This window comes from Coregonus clupeaformis, chromosome 15 (assembly GCF_020615455.1).
Source record: "Coregonus clupeaformis isolate EN_2021a chromosome 15, ASM2061545v1, whole genome shotgun sequence".
Classification (NCBI taxonomy): domain Eukaryota; kingdom Metazoa; phylum Chordata; class Actinopteri; order Salmoniformes; family Salmonidae; genus Coregonus; species Coregonus clupeaformis.
In genome coordinates, this window is record NC_059206.1 from 22,380,237 (window position 1) to 22,400,376 (window position 20,140).

General features: G+C 43.2%; 1 protein-coding gene across 1 annotated transcript in view; it reads right to left on the minus strand.

Annotated features, from left to right (window-relative positions):
* Positions 1 to 20,140, minus strand: part of LOC121582787 (COP9 signalosome complex subunit 4) — a 33,917-nt gene that overhangs the window by 13,357 nt on the left and 420 nt on the right. The gene's annotated exons all lie outside the window — the stretch shown is intronic.

A 20,140-nucleotide genomic window follows, 5' to 3' on the forward strand; every position in this document is an offset into this window, starting at 1 on the left:
GGTTAAGCCGAGGTGCTGTGCTGAGGCGTTTCTTTGATTTACGAGAAGAAATTGAACAGTTCATGGAAGAAAAGGGCAAACCAGTGTTAGAATTTCATTCCGCAGAATGGATGCAGGACCTTGCATTTATGGTGGATGTTACAGAGCACCTGAATAACTTGAACAAACAGCTGCAAGGGCGCAACAAAGTTGTCACGCAGTATTATGACAGCATACGTTCTTTCAAGTTGAAGCTGTCATTGTGGGAGACGCAACTTGCCGGTGGTGATGCAGCTCACTTCCCCTGTCTGAAAAATGTGTGCGCGACCCAACATGTGGCAGACATGAAGCGGTTCAAAGATAAAATAACGGGACTGTTACGGGAGTTTGAGCAACGCTTTCAGATTTATGTTTATATGTTTTTATGTTGATGTGCTATTGTTTTTAATTGATTTTATTTGTATATTTAGCCTGAGAAATGACACCCTGATATAGTTCTGTGATCTGTGATATACTTCTGTGAATCACTGAGGCATTGTGTGTTTGTGTGTTCTTTGTCCTCAGAACTTTCAAATAACTTGAGGTGTTTTATGATTAATAGTGATGTTGTGCTTTTGGACACTGTCCTCAGGCTCCAGCTTTATGTTTATATGTTTTTATGTTGATGTGCTATTGTTTTTAATTGTTTTTATTTTATTTGTATATTTAACCTATTCTTGACTCTGTGGTTCTTGCACTTGTTTGGGGAACAGGATTTCATTATTTTTATCTACATTTCTGCCTGAGAAATGACACCCTGATATAGTTCTGTGATCTGTGATATACTTCTGTGAATCACTGAGGCATTGTGTGTTTGTGTGTTCTTTGTCCTCAGAACTTTCAAATAACTTGGTGTTTTATGATTAATAGTGATGTTGTGCTTTTGGACACTGTCCTCAGGCTCCAGCTTTATGTTTATATGTTTTTATGTTGATGTGCTATTGTTTTTAATTGTTTTTATTTTATTTGTATATTTAACCTATTCTTGACTTTGTGGTTCTTGCACTTGTTTGGGGAACAGGATTTCATTATTTTTATCTACATTTCTGCCTGAGAAATGACACCCTGATATAGTTCTGTGATCTGTGAAACAGTTCTGTTAATCACTGAGGCATTGTGTGTTTGTGTGTTCTTTGTCCTCAGAACTTTCAAATAACTTGAGGTGTTTTATGATTAATAGTGATGTTGTGCTTTTGGACACTGTCCTCAGGCTCCAGCTTTATGTTTATATGTTTTTATGTTGATGTGCTATTGTTTTTAATTGATTTTATTTTATTTGTATATTTAACCTATTCTTGACTCTGTGGTTCTTGCACTTGTTTGGGGAACAGGATTTCATTATTTTTATCTACATTTCTGCCTGAGAAATGACACCCTGATATAGTTCTGTGATCTGTGAAACAGTTCTGTTAATCACTGAGGCATTGTGTGTTTGTGTGTTCTTTTTTCTTTAGAATTTTCAAATAAACTTGACGTGTTTTATGATTAATAGTGATGTTGTGCTTGTACTATTTTGGACACACTGTCCTCAGGCTCCAGCTTTATGTTGTATGTTGATCGTATTAAAACAAAGAAAACAATCTGAAGTTGTTGTTTTTAAGTTATATATACCATGATTTTTCCGGTCCGGCCCACTTGGGAATAGATTTTCCTCCATGTGGCCCCTGAGCTAAAATGAGTTTGACACCCCTGAAGTAGAACAAATGAGGGGCATCTATGGACAAGATCATCATCTTAACCCTTAAAGCCTCAGGAAGGGTAATATTTTTGGACAATAACACAATTATTGCATTACAGTATACAGTACATTCGTACCGGTATTCATATAGGTATTATGTACAATAACCATAGTTTGAATTTGACCAAAGCATATTCCGGGTGTTCTCTGTGTGCATTTCTTCAGAATACAGATTTTAAAAAAAATATTTGAAAACCCTCCTCATCCCTGTATTTTCTGTGTTTTCTAATGAAACGTTGCATACTTTTAGTCTATGGGCCAGAGGGCCAAACTTCACATATTTGTCAACTTTGGGGTGGCAAAGTCTAATGATGATTTTCATTAAGGTCCATGTCTGTGGATTATATTTTGGTATGATTACCATTTATCGGAAGTAGCTAAATATGGTTATCACCGCATTATATGTCCCCTGTAGCTCAGTTGGTAGAGCACGGCGCTTGCAACGCCAGGGTTGTGGGTTCCTTTCCCACGGGGGGCCAGTATGAAAATGTATGCACTAACTGTAAGTCGCTCTGGATAAGAGCGTCTGCTAAATGACTAAAATGTAAATATAATGACCCCTATGCAGTGGTGTAAAGTACTTAAGTAAAAATACTTTAAAGTGCTGCTTAAGTTGTTTTTTGAGGTATCTGTACCTTAATGTATATATATATATTTTTTTTCTGTACAATAATGTACTTTTTACTCCATACATTTTCAGTGACACCCAAAAGTACTCGTTACATTTTGACAGGAAAATGGTCCAATTCACGCGCTTATCAAGAGAACATCCCTGGTCATCTCTACCGCTTCTGATCTGGCGGACTCACTAAACACACATGCTTCGTTTGTAAATTATGTTGGAGTGTGTCGTAAAAAAAAAAAAAGTGCCTTCCTAATATAAGGAATTTGAAATGATTTATACTTTTATATATATTTTTATATATTTTAGAAATTCCATGTACTTTTGATACTTAAGGATATTTAAAACCAAATACTTTTAGACTTTTACTCAAGTAGTATTTTAATGGGTGACTTTCACTTTTAGTTTAGTAATTTTCTATTAAGATATCTTTACTTTTACTCTCAAGTATGTCATTTGAGTACTTCTTCCATGACTGCCCTTATGCGGTTAGTTGGGCCAACAGGATTGAGGGTATAAAATATAATTTTGTATTATCAGGGAACAATCTTCTCATGCTAAGGCAATTGATATGTTATTAACTTCATAATACAACACAAATTAAGGTAGGAAACAATTGGATTGGTAATGACATCTCTCTGGGCCCACCTTGGGGTTCAAAGTTCATACAAGGTCATACATGCATGCATTTTGGGGTACATTTACATTTTACATCAAGGGTACATCAAGACAGAATTGCAGTATTGGGATGCCCTCTATGATCACATGGTACCCTAGATGATAATTACACCACATTTCACACAGAACAAGGAAACCCATTGGGAAAGTTTTTATTTTAGCTATATAGTCATCAAAGGGAATATCTCAACTGCATACTCCTCGCATCCTCTCGCCTCCTTCTCAAAACCCATTGGAGGAAAGGCCAGAGGGGCGGGACCTCTTGCTTTCTCATCCAATGTGTTTTGATAAGGAGTCGAGGAGAGAGGATGCTAGGATAATGCAATTGAAATCTTCCCATAGATTTAGTCTAAATCTGTCCCAGCAGCCTATTTTCAAGATGGCCGCCATTCATTTCAATGGGGTGGAACTGCATTGATTTAGCATGGCATGGCCATAACAGAATAAATAATTGGTGTAATAAGACCGATAATGGCTTTAAATGTTACAATCAAGACAACACAAAATGATGGCCCAAGTATGTCAGTAATTTGTATTTAGCAAAATATGACCAGAATAGTGGTAAAAATGTCAACAAAGCTGTCAGAATTGCTGAGTTTTGTAACCATTTCAAATATATTACATTAAAACACTTAAAAAATGTTTTAGATTCATTCACTGATTAAAATGATATGCAATATGATTCTATAAATTGTGTTAACATCAAGAAATGTGCCTTGTACATTGCACCCTCTATGTACAGTATATGAAATTCTATAGGAATGCATTTTGTCCAGCAAAGAGGTACAGGTAACTCATAATCGCAAAATGCCTTCCTAATGAGTGCACCAAACTTTACATTAAACTGGAAAAGGTCTAAACAATAATCCCTAGCTATTGCTGTTTTAAACATAGGGTACACATTTTCCAATATTGCCACCAACAGGCTCCATTGGTTTTAATATGATTGGTCTGACATTGCCACAACTCTTTCAATAATATGTGGAATATGCCAAAAAAATATTATAGTTATGCAGATAACACAACCAATTTAGCTAGGTTTGCAAAATATATAGGCTAATCTTTGTAAAATAATAGCAAAATTGTTCCCAAAATATGTCAAAAACACTATTCATATACAGTGGGGAAAAAAAGTATTTAGTCAGCCACCAATTGTGCAAGTTCTCCCACTTAAAAAGATGAGAGAGGCCTGTAATTTTCATCATAGGTACACGTCAACTATGACAGACAAATGAGAGAAAGAAATCCAGAAAATCACATTGTAGGATTTTTAATGAATTTATTTGCAAATTATGGTGGAAAATAAGTATTTGGTCACCTACAAACAAGCAAGATTTCTGGCTCTCACAGACCTGTAACTTCTTCTTTAAGAGGCTCCTCTGTCCTCCACTCGTTACCTGTATTAATGGCACCTGTTTGAACTTGTTATCAGTATAAAAGACACCTGTCCACAACCTCAAACAGTCACACTCCAAACTCCACTATGGCCAAGACCAAAGAGCTGTCAAAGGACACCAGAAACAAAATTGTAGACCTGCACCAGGCTGGGAAGACTGAATCTGCAATAGGTAAGCAGCTTGGTTTGAAGAAATCAACTGTGGGAGCAATTATTAGGAAATGGAAGACATACAAGACCACTGATAATCTCCCTCGATCTGGGGCTCCACGCAAGATCTCACCCTGTGGGGTCAAAATGATCACAAGAACGGTGAGCAAAAATCCCAGAACCACACGGGGGGACCTAGTGAATGACCTGCAGAGAGCTGGGACCAAAGTAACAAAGCCTACCATCAGTAACACACTACGCTGCCAGGGACTCAAATCCTGCAGTACAGACGTGTCCCCCTGCTTAAGCCAGTACATGTCCAGGCACGTCTGAAGTTTGCTAGAGTGCATTTGGATGATCCAGAAGAGGATTGGGAGAATGTCAGATGAAACCAAAATATAACTTTTTGGTAAAAACTCAACTCGTCGTGTTTGGAGGACAAAGAATGCTGAGTTGCATCCAAAGAACACCATACCTACTGTGAAGCATGGGGGGTGGAAACATCATGCTTTGGGGCTGTTTTTCTGCAAAGGGACCAGGACGACTGATCCGTGTAAAGGAAAGAATGAATGGGGCCATGTATCATGAGATTTTGAGTGAAAACCTCCTTCCATCAGCAAGGGCATTGAAGATGAAACGTGGCTGGGTCTTTCAGCATGACAATGATCCCAAACACACCGCCCGGGCAATCGAAGGAGTGGCTTCATAAGAAGCATTTCAAGGTCCTGGAGTGGCCTAGCCAGTCTCCAGATCTCAACCCCATAGAAAATCTTTGGCGGGAGTTGAAAGTCCGTATTGCCCAGCGACAGCCCCAAAACATCACTGCTCTAGAGGAGATCTGCATGGAGGAATGGGCCAAAATACCAGCAACAGTGTGTGAAAACCTTGTGAAGACTTACAGAAAACGTTTGACCTGTGTCATTGCCAACAAAGGGTATATAACAAAGTATTAAGAAACTTTTGTTATTGACCAAATACTTATTTTCCACCATAATTTGCAAATAAATTCATTAAAAATCCTACAATGTGAATTTCTGGATTTTTTTTCCTCACTTTCTCTGTCATAGTTGACGTGTACCTATGATGAAAATTACAGGCCTCTCTCATATTTTTAAGTGGGAGAACTTGCACAATTGGTGGCTGACTAAATACTTTTTTTCCCCACTGTAACTGGTTTTGGTCAGTATTTGCATCCCTCATTTCTATGTTTTATTTTAAAACAATTAAAAATGTATCTAGAATATTGCTAAAGGGATCTTTCACTGGTTTGTAGTGATTATAATGATATACAATATTATGCCATATTGTTAGATACATCTATGTCTTGAATCCTGTCATATACACTGCATTCCAACATAACAAACTTACATCCGTTTTACCTAATTTCTACCAGCATGTTAAATGTGCAACCAGAGGGGAAAAAAACTCTAGACCACCTTTAATCCACACAGAGAGACGCATACAAAGCTCTCCCTCGCCCTCCATTTGGCAAATCTGACCATAACTCTATCCTCCTGATTCCTGCTTACAGCAGCAAGGGGGTTCGATCCCGGGACACCCATAAAAAATATGCAGCATGACTATAAAAAATGGCATATTATTATATTATAAGCAAAAACTAAAGCAGGAAGCACCAGTGACTCGTCAATAAAGAAGTGGTCAGATGACGCAGATGCTAAGCTATGGGACTGTTTTGCTAGCACAGACTGGAATACAGTGCCTCGCAAAAGGATTCATCCCCCTTGGCATTTTTCCTATTTTGTTGCATTACAACCTGTAATATAAATTGATTTTTATTTGGATTTCATGTAATGGACATACACAAAATAGTCAAAATTGGTGAAGTGAAATGAAAAAAATAACGGAAAAGTGGTGCGTGCATATGTATTCACCCCCTTTGCTATGAAGCCCCTAAATAAGATCTGGTGCAACCAATTACCTTCAGAAGTCACATAATTAGTTAAATACAGTGGGGAAATAAAGTATTTAGTCAGCCACCAATTGTGCAAGTTTTCCCACTTAAAAAGATAGAGAGGCCTGTAATTTTCATCATAGGTACACGTCAACTATGACAGACAAAATGAGAAGAAAAATTCCAGAAAATCACATTGTAGGATTTTTTATGAATTTATTTGCAAATTATGGTGGAAAATAAGTATTTGGTCAATAACAAAAGTTTCTCAATACTTTGTTGTATACCCTTTGTTGGCAATGACACAGGTCAAATGTTTTCTGTAAGTCTTCACAAGGTTTTCACACACTGTTGCTGGTATTTTGGCCCATTCCTCCATGCAGATCTCCTCTAGAGCAGTGATGTTTTGGGGCTGTCGCTGGGCAACACAGACTTTCAACTCTCTCCAAAGATTTTCTATGGGGTTGAGATCTGGAGACTGGCTAGGCCACTCCAGGACCTTGAAATGCTTCTTATGAAGCCACTCCTTCGTTGCCCGGGCGGTGTGTTTGGGATCATTGTCATGCTGAAAGACCCAGCCATGTTTCATCTTCAATGCCCTTGCTGATGGAAGGAGGTTTTCACTCAAAATCTCACGATACATGGCCCAATTCATTCTTTCCTTTACACGGATCAGTCGTCCTGGTCCCTTTGCAGAAAAACAGCCCCAAAGCATGATGTTTCCACCCCCATGCTTCACAGTAGGTATGGTGTTCTTTGGATGCAACTCAGCATTCTTTGTCCTCCAAACACGACGAGTTGAGTTTTTACCAAAAGGTTATATTTTGGTTTCATCTGACCATATGACATTCTCCCAATCCTCTTCTGGATCATCCAAATGCACTCTAGCAAACTTCAGACGGGCCTGGACATGTACTGGCTTAAGCAGGGGGGACACGTCTGGCACTGCAGGATTTGAGTCCCTGGCGGCGTAGTGTGTAACTGATGGTAGGCTTTGTTACTTTGGTCCCAGCTCTCTGCAGGTCATTCACTAGGTCTGTGTGGTTCTGGGATTTTTGCTCACCGTTCTTGTGATCATTTTGACCCCACAGGGTGAGATCTTGCGTGGAGCCCCAGATCGAGGGAGATTATCAGTGGTCTTGTATGTCTTCCATTTCCTAATAATTGCTCCCACAGTTGATTTCTTCAAACCAAGCTGCTTACCTATTGCAGATTCAGTCTTCCCAGCCTGGTGCAGGTCTACAATTTTGTTTCTGGTGTCCTTTGACAGCTCTTTGGTCTTGGCCATAGTGGAGTCTGGAGTGTGACTGTTTGAGGTTGTGGACAGGTGTCTTTTATACTGATAACAAGTTCAAACAGGTGCCATTAATACAGGTAACGAGTGGAGGACAGAGGAGCCTCTTAAAGAAGAAGTTACAGGTCTGTGAGAGCCAGAAATCTTGCTTGTTTGTAGGTGACCAAATACTTATTTTCCACCATAATTTGCAAATAAATTCATAAAAAATCCTACAATGTGATTTTCTGGATTTCTTTCTCTCATTTGTCTGTCATAGTTGACGTGTACCTATGATGAAAATTACAGGCCTCTCTCATCTTTTTAAGTGGGAGAACTTGCACAATTGGTGGCTGACTAAATACTTTTTTTCCCCACTGTAAAGTCCACCTGTGTGCGATCTAAGTGTCACATGATCTGTCAAATGATCTCAGTATATATACACCTGTTCTGAAAGGCCCCAGAGTCTGCAACACCACTAAGCAAGGGGCACCGCCAAACAAGCGGCACCATGAAGACCAAGGAGCTCTCCAAACAGGTCAGGGACAAAGTTGTGGAGAAGTGCAGATCAGGGTTGGGTTATAAGAAAATATCAGAAACTTTGAACATCCCACAGAGTACCATTAAATCCATTTTTAAAAAAGGGAAAGAATATGGCACCACAACAAACCTGCCAAGAGAGGGCCGCCCACCAAAACTCACGGACCAGGCAAGGAGGGCATTAATCAGAGAGGCAACAAAGAGACCAAAGAGAACCCTGAAGGAGCTGCAAAGCGTCACAGCGGAGATTGGAGTATCTGACCATAGGACCACTTTAAGCCGTACACTCCACAAATCTGGGCTTCACGGAAGAGTGAAGCATGGTGGTGGCAGCATCATGCTGTGGGGATGTCTTTCATCGGCAGGGACTGGGAAACTGCTCAGAATTGAAGGAATGATGGATGGTGCTAAATACAGGGAAATTCTTGAGGGAACCTGTTTCAGTCTTCCAGAGATTTGAGACTGGGATGGAGGTTCACCTTCCAGCAGAACAATGACCCTAAGCATACCACTAAAGCAACACTTGAGTGGTTTAAGGGGAAACATTTACATTTCTTGGAATGGCCTAGTCAAAGCCCAGACCTCAATCCAATTGAGAATCTGTGGTATGACTTAAAGATTGTTGGACACCAGCGGAACCCATCCAACTTGAAGGAGCTAGAGCAGTTTTGCCTTGAAGAATGGGCAACAATCCCAGTGGCTAGATATGCCAAGCTTATAGAGACATACCCCAAGAGACTTGCAGCTGTAATTGCTGCAAAAGGTGGCTCTACAAAGTATTGACTTTGGGGGGTGAATAGTTATGCACGCTCCAGTTTTCAGTTTTTCTGTCTTATTTCTTGTTTGTTTCACAAAAAGAATATTTTGCATCTTCAAAGTGATAGGCATGTTGTGTAAATCAAATGATACAAACCCCCAAAAAATCAATTTTAATTCCAGGCTGTAAGGCAACAAAATAGGAAAAATGCCAAGGGGGGTGATTACTTTTGCAAGCCACTGTATGTTCCGGGATACTTCCGATGGCATTGAGGAGTACACCACATCAGTCACTGGCTTCATCAATAAGTGCATCGATGACGTCGTCCCCACAGTGACTGTACGTACATACCCCAACCAGAAGCCATGGATTACAGGCAACATCCGCACTGAGCTAAAGGGTAGAGCTGCCGCTTTCAAGGAGCGGAACTCTATCCCGGACGCTTATAAGAAATCCCGCTATGCCCTCCGACGAACCATCAAACAGGCAAAGGGTCAATACAGGACAGATTGAATCGTACTACACCGGCTCCGACGCTCGTCGGATGTGGCAAGGCTTGCAAACTATTACAGACTACAAAGGGAAGCACAGTGGCGAGCTGCCCAGTGACACGAGCCTACCAGACAAGCTAAATTACTTCAATGCTCGCTTCGAGGCAAGCAACACTGAAGCATGCATGAGAGCATCAGCTGTTCCAGACGACTGTGTGATCACGCTCTCCGTAGCCGATGTGAGTAAGACCTTTAAACAGGTCAACATTCACAAGGCCGCAGGGCCAGACGGATTACCAGGACATGTACTGGCAAGTGTCTTCACTGACATTTTCAACCTGTGCCTGACTGAGTCTGTAATATATTACAGACTCTATTAATAGATGTACATATTACCTCAACTACCTCAACTAGCCGGTGCCCCCGCACATTGACGCTGCACCGGTACCCCCCTGTATATAGCCTCCCTACTGTTATTTTATTTTACTTCTGCTCTTTTTTTCTCAACACTTTTTTGTTGTTGCTCTTGTTTTATTTAACATTTTTATTAAAAAATACATGCATTGTTGGTTAAGGGCTGTAAGTAAGCATTTCACGTTAATGTCTACACCTGTTGTATTCGGCGCATTTGTCAAATAAAATTTGATTTTATAATACCAACATGTTTCAAGCAGACCACCATAGTCCCTGTGCCCAAGAACACTAAGGTAACCTGCCTAAATGACTACAGACCCGTAGCACTCACGTCTGTAGCCATGAAGTGCTTTGAAAGGCTGGTCATGGCTCAGATCAACACCATTATCCCAGAAACCCTAGACCCACTCCAATTTGCATACCGCCCCAACAGATCCACAGATGATGCAATCTCTATTGCACTCCACACTGCCCTTTCCCACCTGGACAAGAGGAACACCTACGTGAGAATGCTATTAATTGACTACAGCTCAGCGTTAAACACCATAGTGCCCTCAAAGCTCATCACTAAGCTAAGGACCCTGTGACTAAACACCTCCCTCTGCAACTGGATCCTGGACTTCCTGACGGGCCGCCCCCAGGTGGTAAGGGTAGGTAACAACATCTGCCACGCTGATCCTCAACACGGGGGCCCCTCAGGGGTGCGTGCTCAGTCCCCTCCTGTACTCCCTGTTCACCCATGACTGCATGGCCAGGCACGACTCCAACACCATCATTAAGTTTGCCGACGACACAACAGTGGTAGGCCTAATCACCGACAATGATGAGACAGCCTATAGGGAGGAGGTCAGAGACCTGGCCATGTGGTGCCAGGATAACAACCTCTCCCTCAACGTGATTAAGACAAAGGAGATGATTGTGGACTACAGAAAAAAGAGGACCGAGCACGCCCCCATTCTCATCGACTGGGCTGTAGTGGAACAGGTTGAGAGCTTCAAGTTCCTTGGTGTCCACATCACCAACAAACTATCATGGTCCAAACACACCAAGACAGTCGTGAAGAGGGCATGACAAAGCCTATTCCCCCTCAGGAGACTGAAAAGATTTGGCATGGGTCCTCAGATCCTCAAAACGTTCTACAGCTGTACCATCGAGAGCATCCTGACTGGTTGCATCACTGCCTGGTATGGCAACTGCTCGACCGCAAGGCACTACAGAGGGTGGTGCGTACGGCCCAGTACATCACTGGGGCCAAGCTTCCTGCCATCCAGGACCTCTATACCAGGCGGTGTCAGAGGAAGGCCCTAAAAATTGTCAGACTCCAGCCACTCTAGTCATAGACTGTTCTCTCTGCTACCGCACGGCAAGTGGTACCGGAGCGCCAAGTCTAGGTCCAAAAGGCTTCTTAACAGCTTCTACCCCCAAGCCATAAGACTCCTGATCAGCTAATCAAATGGCTACCCGGACTATTTGCATTAACGCCCTGTTTACTTAACACTTTTTCTTAAAACTGCATCGTTGGTTAAGGGCTTGTAAGTAAGCATTTCACTGTAAGGTCTACACCTTTTCTATTCGGCGCATGTGACAAATACAATTTGATTTGATTTTTTTAAACATTCTAAGAAACTGCCTGATGATGAGAGCATCAACATACATAGCTGGTGAAGTATTAAAGCCTTAGGTTTACAGCCTTTATAGATGGTGTCTAGTTACACTATTATGGAAAAATGGTATATTGTTGTATAGGGCCTACTGAAATACAGTATGTACTGGTTAGTGGGTTAAGGCTGCATTTTTTTCATAATTTCAATTACATTTGTCAACCAGCCACTGAACTAATGACTACAAAATTATTAGGTAACATATTTAATGAAATAACTTGTAAGGTTAGAGTGCATAATTTTAGGATGGGCAGGGACAGAAGAGCTTATATAATCACCAATGTGCCTTTATAGAGATAATTTGTGTTTACCTAAATCTTTCTGTTAACTTGCTGGGACAACTCAACAACTGACAGAACACCCCTTTCATCTTACCATGCTGAGTATTGCAATGGAAAATACTATTACAGGTGGCAACTACAGTGGCTTGCGAAAGTATTCACCCCCCTTGGCATTTTTCCTATTTTGTTGCCTTACAACCTGGAATTAAAATTGATTTTTTTTTTTTGGGGGGGGGGGTTGTATCATTTGATTTACACAACATGACTACCACTTTGAAGATGCAAAATATTTTGTGTTGTGAAACAAACAAGAAATAAGACAAAAAAACAGAAAACTTGAGCGTGCAAAACTATTCACCCCCGCCCCAAAGTCAATAATTTGTAGAGCCACCTTCTGCAGCAATTACAGCTTCAAGTCTCTTGGGGTATGTCTCTATAAGCTTGGCACATCTAGCCACTGGGATTTTATCCCATTCTTCAAGTCAAAACTGCTCCAGCTCCTTCAAGTTGGATGGGTTCCGCTGGTGTACAGTCTGTGATGTCACGAGAGGCTGTGTCCTGGAGGGACGTTACATCCCCCTGAGGTGGCTGCAAACCCAGACAGCTATGGCTCCATCTGCTGGTATGGTCGGGAACTCCACCCCTCTATGGCCAATCTTCCCACGCAGCTGAAACAAATGAGGAGCTGATGAGCTGAAGGTTGGGGAAGGGAAGAGACACAGTCTCCAACCTGGGCTCTCTGGAGGACAAGAGTGCTGCACGTCCACTTCCATGAGGAATATAAGGATTTGGAGATACTTACCTTTGGGAAATACTCACCTTTGGATATATGCACCTGTGGAAATACGTGAGAGACATTTGGAAGGACTTTTTGCTGGGTTGGCCACTAGCTGCAACGTGGACTACAGTAAGGCTGGGGAAAAGTTATCTGAGCGAGTGAGAATTATGATTTTGGAAGGGAAGAGATGTGTGATGTCACGAGAGGCTGTGTCCTGGAGGGACGTTACATCCCCCTGAGGTGGCTGCAAACCCAGACAGCTATGGCTCCATCTGCTGGTATGGTCGGGAACTCCACCCCTCTATGGCCAATCTTCCCACGCAGCTGAAACAAATGAGGAGCTGATGAGCTGAAGGTTGGGGAAGGGAAGAGACACAGTCTCCAACCGGGGCTCTCTGGAGGACAGATGGTGGAGAATACGGGCACGCTCAAGCGTTAATAGTGCATGTCAGAGGAGGATACCGAAGGTTTGATCACCCAGTTTTCCAAGTTGGCCGTAGGCTCCCCGCCCGACTGAAATGGAGGACATATTGAAAGCCCTTGTTGCTGGCCAGCAAGCCCAGATGCAAGCAAACGTGGCTCTCTTGGAGGAGCAAAAGAAAGCCAACCTTCTGAAGGCAGAGGAATTGCAGTTGCAGAGACAGAGGGTGGTCCAAAATACCCGCCCAATAAAGGCAAGTGACTTTATATCTAAGATGGGAGCTACCGATGACATTGAGGCATACCTGCATGCATTTGAGGCCACGGCCACTAGGGAAGCCTGGCCCAAGCAACAGTGGGTTGGTCTGTTAGCCCCCTTTCTAACCGGGGAATCGATGAATGCTGTCCGGGACCTGGGCCCTGACCAGGTTACTGACTATGATGCCCTGAAGTCTGAGATCCTCAGCAGATATGGACTCACAAAGTTTGGTATGGCCCAGCGCTTTCACAGCTGGACCTTCCAACCAGACCAACCTCCTCGGGCGCAGATGCATGAACTTGTCCGAATCGCAAGGAAATGGCTGGATCCGCAGAGGAATACAGCAGCGGCGGTGGTGGAGGCCGTTGTGGTGGATCGTTACCTACGCGCCCTGCCTTATGAGGCAAAACGGTTCATCAGTCAACAGGCCTTGACCACGGCTGATCTGACCGTGGAAGCTGTGGAAAAGTACCAGGCCACAGCGGAGATGCTGAATGCTTCCCGAAAAGACCCCAGGAGTGCGGCCCCACCACAAATGGGAAGAACCCGTCCCAAAGGACCCCAAGGTCTCGAACCCAGCCACGTCAGGACTTATCCCGGCTCCAGGGGGAGCCAGAAACCAGGCGGGTCCAAGAAGAGTACACCAGGAGGGGGAAACTCGACAGTGTTACCGGTGTGGGGAGATGGGACATATCTCCTGGCAGTGTGGGAAACCAGCCGATGAACCTATGCCCACTGCGGAGTCCTCCAGCTCAGCACCCACACACCGCTTTTGCCTCGCTCTTGGGAGTCGTAGATGGCGGCCCAGATCGACCCCCCACCTGCCCGGTAACTGTGAATCACCATGATGTGGAGGCCTTACTGGATTCTGGTAGCCGGGCCACCCTGGTGCGTAAGGATTTGGTGGGCCCAACGTGTCTGACCCCGGGGAAAGTCCTCCCAGTTTCCTGTGTCCATGGGGACACCAGAGAATACCCCATTACTGAACTTACAATGACCAGCACACGGGAACCATACACACGACGGCGGGGGTGGTTGATTCCCTCCCCGTCCCTGTCCTAATTGGACGAGACTGCCCAGCCTTTTACCCACTCTGGAGAGAGTCTCAGGAGAGGATAACCCGAGTACCTCGGAAACGGAGAGGCAAGACTCATCCTGGGAAGGCTCCGGTGCAATCCTCCGAGTTACTCACTCCCGCCCGGGCTCGGATAGGGATGGCAGGTGCCCAGACCGACACAGAGACGGAGCTACAGAATCTGGACAAAGAACTGTCTGGTCTGAAGGGGACCGCTGAGAGGTATCGTTTGTTAAAGCAACAGTTAGACATGAAGACAGAAGAGTTAGATATCCTCCAGGCTAAACTCCAACAGAGCTCCTTCCCTAAGCAACAGGAGGGAGCTGGAGAGGCTGCGCAGGACCATCGAGGAGTGTGAGGAGACCCTGCGCAGTAGTAAGGAGGTCCAGAAGAAGGCAGAGGAGAAGTACAAGGTGTTGGAGAACAAGATGAAGAATGCGGAGGCAGAGAGAGAGAAGGAACTGAAAGCTGCTCAACAGAAGCTAAACTCTGCTAAAACCAAGGCTGATGCGTTCAGTAAGAAACTCAAGGAGAGACAACAGGAGGCTGAGTCCCTGGTCCTAGAGGTGGAGGAGTTGAAGAGAGAGCAGGCTGGCAAGCACCACGGCAATGCGGACGCCCTCTCCCGGCGTGATGCCTTCTTCGCTGCCTTTACCCCGACGAGGACGTCGGTCCCGAGGGAGGGGGATGTGTGATGTCACGAGAGGCTGTGTCCTGGAGGGACGTTACATCCCCCTGAGGTGGCTGCAAACCCAGACAGCTATGGCTCCATCTGCTGGTATGGTCGGGAACTCCACCCCTCTATGGCCAATCTTCCCACGCAGCTGAAACAAATGAGGAGCTGATGAGCTGAAGGTTGGGGAAGGGAAGAGACACAGTCTCCAACCTGGGCTCTCTGGAGGACAAGAGTGCTGCACGTCCACTTCCATGAGGAATATAAGGATTTGGAGATACTTACCTTTGGGAAATACTCACCTTTGGATATATGCACCTGTGGAAATACGTGAGAGACATTTGGAAGGACTTTTTGCTGGGTTGGCCACTAGCTGCAACGTGGACTACAGTAAGGCTGGGGAAAAGTTATCTGAGCGAGTGAGAATTATGATTTTGGATGTGGAAGAGACATCCCTGAACTGTTAACCCTTAAAGAGCCACAAGAGAACAGAATTTTGTTATATTTTCGTTAATTTCCCAAGACCTATAATAAAATCCTTGTTTTGTTTGAACCTTGTCTCCTTGCACTACTTGAGCAACCCCGCTGAAAGCTGTGTAGCCTCTCGTGACGTCACAAGTCATACAATGAGGGAAAAAAGTATTTGATCCCCTGCTGATTTTGTACGTTTGCCCACTGACAAAGACATGATCAGTCTATAATTTTAATGGTAGGTTTATTTGAACAGTGAGAGACAGAATAACAACAAAAAATCCAGAAAAACGCATCTCAAAAATGCTATAAATTGATTTGCATTTTAATGAGGGAAATAAGTATTTGACCCCTCTGCAAAACATGACTTAGTACTTGGTGGCAAAACCCTTGTTGGCAATCACAGAGGTCAGACGTTTCTTGTAGTTGGCCACCAGGTTTGCACACATCTCAGGAGGGATTTTGTTCCACTCCTCTTTGCAGATCTTCTCCAAGTCATTAAGGTTTTGAGGCTGACGTTTGGCAATTCAAACCTTCAGCTCCCTCCACATATTTTCTATGGGATTAAGGTCTGGAGACTGGCTAGGCCACTCCAGGACCTTAATGTGCTTCTTCTTGAGCCACTCCTTTGTTGCCTTTGCCGTGTGTTTTGGGTCATTGTCATGCTGGAATACCCATCCACGACCCATTTTCAATGCCCTGGCTGAGGGAAGGAGGTTCTCACCCAAGATTTGACGGTACATGGCCCTGTCCATCGTCTCTTTGATGCGGTGAAGTTGTCCTGTCCCCTTAGCAGAAAAACACCCCCAAAGCATAATGTTTCCACCTCCATGTTTGACGGTGGGGATGGTGTTCTTGGGGTCATAGGCAGCATTCCTCCTCCTCCAAACACGGCGAGTTTAGTTGATGCCAAAGAGCTCGATTTTGGTCTCATCTGACCACAACACTTTCACCCAGTTCTCCTCTGAATCATTCAGATGTACATTGGCAAAACTTCAGACAGCCCTGTATATGTGCTTTCTTGAGCAGGGGGACCTTGCGGGCGCTGCAGGATTTCAATCCATCACGGCGTAGTGTGTTACCAATTGTTTTCTTGGTGACTATGGTCCCAGCTGCCTTGAGATCATTGACAAGATCCTCCCGTGTAGTTCTGGGCTGATTCCTCACCATTCTCATGATCATTGCAACTCCACGAGGTGAGATCTTGCATGGAGCCCCAGGCCGAGGGAGATTGACAGTTATTTTCTGTTTCTTCCATTTGCGAATAATCGCACCAACTGTTGTCACCTTCTCACCAAGCTGCTTGGCGATGGTCTTGTAGCCCATTCCAGCTTTGTGTAGGTCTACAATCTTGTCCCTGACATCCTTGGAGAGCTCTTTGGTCTTGGCCATGCTGGAGAGTTTGGAATCTGATTGATTGATTGCTTCTGTGGACAGGTGTCTTTTATACAGGTAACAAGCTGAGATTAGGAGCACTCCCTTTAAGAGTGTGCTCCTAATCTCAGCTCGTTACCTGTATAAAAGACACCTGGGAGCCAGAAATCTTTCTGATTGAGAGGGGGTCAAATACTTAATTCCCTCATTAAAATGCAAATCAATTTATAACATTTTTGACATGTGTTTTTCTGGATTTTGTTGTTGTTATTTTGTCTCTCACTGTTCAAATAAACCTACCATTAAAATTATAGACTGATCATTTCTTAGTCAGTGGGCAAACGTACAAAATCAGCAGGGGATCAAATACTTTTTTCCCTCACTGTACCACAGATTCTCAATTGGATTGAGGTCTGGGCTTTGACTAGGCCATTCCAAGACATTTAAATGTTTCCCCTTAAACCACTTGAGTGTTGCTTTAGCAGTATGCTTAGGGTCATTGTCCTGCTGGAAGGTGAACCTCCGTCCCAGTCTCAAATCTCTGGAAGACTGAAACAGGTTCCCTCAAGAATTTCCCTGTATTTAGCGCCATCCATCATTCCTTCAATTCTGACCAGTTTCCCAGTCCCTGCCGATGACAAACATCCCCACAGCATGATGCTGCCACCACCATGCTTCACTGTGGGGCTGGTGTTCTCGGGGTGATAAGAGGTGTTGGGTTTGCGCCAGACATAGCATTTTCCTTGATGGCCAAAAACCTCAATTTTAGTCTCCCACATGCCTTTTGGCAAACACCAAACGTGTTTGCTTATTTTTTTCTTTAAGCAATGGCTTTTTTCTGGCCACTCTTCCGTAAAGCCCAGCTCTGTGGAGTGTAGGGCTTAAAGTGGTCCTATGGACAGATACTCCAATCTCCGCTGTGGAGCTTTGCAGCTCCTTCAGGGTTATCTTTGGTGTCTTTGTTGCCTCTCTGATTAATGCCCTCCTTGCTTGGTCCGTGAGTTTTGGTGGGCGGCCCTCTCTTGGCAGGTTTGTTGTGGTGCCATATTCTTTCCATTTTTAATAATGGATTTAATGGTGCTCCGTGGGATGTTCAAAGTTTCTGATATTTTTTTATAACCCAACCCTGATCTGTACTTCTCCACAACTTTGTCCCTGACCTGTTTGGAGAGCTCCTTGGTCTTCATGGTGCCGCTTGCTTGGTGGTGCCCCTTGCTTAGTGGTGTTGCAGACTCTGGGGCCTTTCAGAACAGGTGTATATATACTGAGATCATGTGACAGATCATGTGACACTTAAATTGCACACAGGTGGACTTTATTTAACTAATTATGTGACTTCTGAAGGTAATTGGTTGCACCAGATCTTATTTAGGGGCTTCATAGCAAAGGGGGTGAATACATATGCACGCACCACTTTTCCGTTATTTATTTTTTAGACTTTTTTGAAACAAGTTATTTTTTCATTTCACTTCACCAATTTGGACTATTTTGTGTATGTCCATTACAAGAAATTCAAATAAAACCCCATTAAATTACAGGTTGTAATGCAACAAAATAGGAAAAACGCCAAGGGGGATGCATACTTTTGCAAGGCACTGTATCAAACTAATACGCTACCAGATTTGGATCTCTTGGACATGTATTATTTCCCAGTATGACCAATTTTCCTAAAACATGTAGTTCTGCTATTTGTAACATTGTTGTTTCAATGATGAGTTAGTCTAGGTAAATCAGATCTGATAGCAAAGATTTACCAAATGCCATGGTTTTTAAGATGAGATCCACCCAATAATTGTTCCATTGTTGTTTGATCAGCCTGTGAACATTATATTGCATATACTTCCATACCTTCAGAAAGTATTCACACCCCAAATTAAATTAAAAATTAAAAGCTGAAATGTCTTGAGTCAATAAGTATTCAACCTCTGTTATGGCAAGCCTAATTAAGTTCAGGAGTAAAAATGTGCTTAGCAAATCACATAAGTTGCATGGACTCACTTTCTGTGTTCAATAATAGTGGTTAACAAGATTTAATGACTACCCAATCTCTGTACCCCACACATAAGGTCCTTTAATCAAGTAATGAATTTCAAGCACAGATTCAACTGCAAAGACCAGGGAGGTTTTCCAATGCCTTGCAAAGAAGGGCACCAATTGGTAGATGTGTAAAAAAAACAAAAATAATAATAAAAAAGCTGAATATCCCTTTGAGCATGGTGAAGTTATTAATTAGGCTTTGGATGGTGTATCAATACACCCAGTCACTACAAAGATACAGGTGTCCTTCCTGACTCAGTTGCCGGAGAGGAAGGAAACCGCAGAGAGATTTCACCATGAGGCCAATGGTGATTTTAAAACAGTTACAGAGGAGACTCATGGTTCTCTCCTCCTTCCATAGACTTGCACAGTAATTATGACAACTTCCGAAGGATGTCCTCCAACCTATCAAAGCTCTTGCAGCATGAACTGACATGTTGTCCTCCCAATCAAAGGATCAGAGAATTAATCTAGTACTGAAAGCATAAACTACAGCTAGCTAGCACTGCACAGTGCATAAAATGTGGTGAGTAGTTAACTAAAAGAGAGAGAAAGACAATAGTTGAACAGATTTTAACAAATACATTTCTTCAAAAATGAAGGAGAAGCAAGAGAGAGAGCTTTGTAACTTTTTCTCTCTTTCATGTTCACTTATTAGCTAGCAAATGCAGCTAGCTAGTTTAGCCTACTCAAACACCTGGCTCAAACAGAGGGATGCTATGTTAGCTAGCTGGCTATGACTATCCAACACAACACTGGAACTCTTCCAAGTCAAGGTAAGCTTTTGGTTTTACAAATGTATTGCCACCAGGGACCTCCGGTGTAACTGCTAAACTGCTTACTGACTGTACACTAACATTACTGCATGATTGTAGCGGGTTTACTAACTCATTAGTTCTATTAGCTATGTTGACTATGACATTACTCTAGCTAATATGGTGACAACGATGTTGTCTGTGTGTAGCGGTTATTATATGATTTGGCTAGGAAAGGGTTTTTCGCCTGGTCACATACAGCTGATGTGTTGTGCATTGAAATCAACAAGCGAATGGAAAAGGTGAGAGGAGGAGAGCCCATAGAGGTGAGCTATGAAAGTGAACTGTGTTTATATGTGATCAGGGG